Genomic DNA, 1,890 nt, shown 5'->3' with positions numbered 1-1,890 from the left:
ATTGGCCGCTCTTCTCTCTGAAACGGTTGTACTTATCGTCTGCAAAGCTATGTCGCGTGCTGCGGTATGCGGAGACACTAAAAGCACCATAGTAGAACACAGGTGAAGCTTCTAAGTTGATGTAATAGCCGGTAAGATGTAGTACAATTTAAGTCTTATTTATCGATTATTGACTATTTAGCTGGCTTTGATGCCTTGGACATTAGCTAGGACCTTAACGTTTTGCTTGATAGGAGGACTAGCAGCCGCGTTGCACGGGAGAATGTGAAAAGTGTTCATATGTAGTAAAAACCTGAGAAATCCGTCCGTTTTCGTCATTTGTTATCGAATCGACTTAAAGCCAGATCGTCACATTGGCCGCTCTCCTCTCTGAAACGGTTGTACTTATCGTCTGAAAGCTATGTCGCGTGCTGCGGTATGCGGAGACACTAAAAGCACCATAGTAGGACACAGATGAAGCTTCTAAGATGATGAAATAGCCAGTAAGAATTAGTACAATACCAGTTTTAAGTATCGATTATTGATTTTTAGCAGGCTTTGGTGAATTGGACATGAGCTAGGACCTTAAGATTCTGCATGAGAGGAGGACTAGCAGCCGAATTGCACGCGAGATTGTGAAAAGTGTTCATATGTAGTAAAAACCTGAGAAATCCGTCTGTATTCGTCATTTGGTATGGAATCGACTTAAAGCCAGATCGTCATATTGGCCGCTCTTCTCTCTGAATCGGATGTACTTATCGTCTGCAAAGTTATGTCGCGTGTTGCGGTATGCGGAGACACTAAAAGCACCATAGTCGAACACAGATGAAGCTTCTAAGTTGATGTAATAGCCAGTAAGAAGTAGTACAATTCAAGTTGTAGGTATCGATTATTGACTATTTACCCTTCTTTGGTGCCTTGGACATGAGCTAGGAACTTAAGATTTTGCATGAAAGGAGGACTAGCAGCCGCGTTGCACGGGAGAATGTGAAAAGTGTTTATATGTAGTAGAAACCCTAGAAATCCGTCCGTTTTCGTCATTTGTTATCGAATATTCTTCAAGCCAGTTCGTCACATAGGCCGCTCTTCTCTCTGGAACGGTTGTACTTATCGTCTGCAAAGCTATGTCGCGTGCTGCGGTATACGGAGACACTACAAGCACCATAGCAGAACACAGTTGAAGCTCCTAAGTCGATGTAATAGCCAGTAAGAAGTAGTACAATTTAAGTTTTATGTATCGATTGTTGTTTTTTTACCCTTCTTTGGTGCCTTGGACATGAGCTAGGAACTTAAGATTATGCATGATAGGAGGACTAGCGGCCGCGTTGCACGGGAAAATGTGAAAAGTGTTCATATGTAGTAAAAACCTGAGAAATCCGTCCGTGTTCGTCATTTGTTATCGAATCGACTTAAAGCCAGATCGTCATATTGGCCGCTCTTCTCTCTGAATCTTATGTACTTATCGTCTGCAAAGTTATGTCGCGTGTTGCGGTATGCGGAGACACTAAAAGCACCATAGTAGAACACAGATGAAGCTTCTAAGTTGATGTAATAGCCAGTAAGAAGTAGTACAATTCAAGTTTTAGGTATCTATTATTGACTTTTTACCCTTCTTTGTTGCCTTCGACATGAGCTAGGAACTTAATATTTTGCATGAAAGGAGGACTAGCAGCTGCGTAGCACGTGAGAATGTGAAAAGTGTTCATATGTAGTAAAAACCTGAGAAATCCGTCCGTTTTCGTCATTTGTTATCGAATCGACTTCAAGCCAGATCGTCACATTGGCCGCTCTTCTCTCTGAAACGGTTGTACTTATCGTCTGCAAAGCTATGTCGCGTGCTGCGGTATGCGGAGACACTAAAAGCACCATAGTAGAACACAGGTGAAGCTTCTAAGTTGATGTAATAGCCGG

Source organism: Schistocerca gregaria, unplaced genomic scaffold, assembly GCF_023897955.1.
Source record: "Schistocerca gregaria isolate iqSchGreg1 unplaced genomic scaffold, iqSchGreg1.2 ptg000698l, whole genome shotgun sequence".
NCBI classification, from domain to species: Eukaryota; Metazoa; Arthropoda; class Insecta; order Orthoptera; family Acrididae; genus Schistocerca; species Schistocerca gregaria.
Note: the sequence above shows the minus strand (reverse complement) of the source record.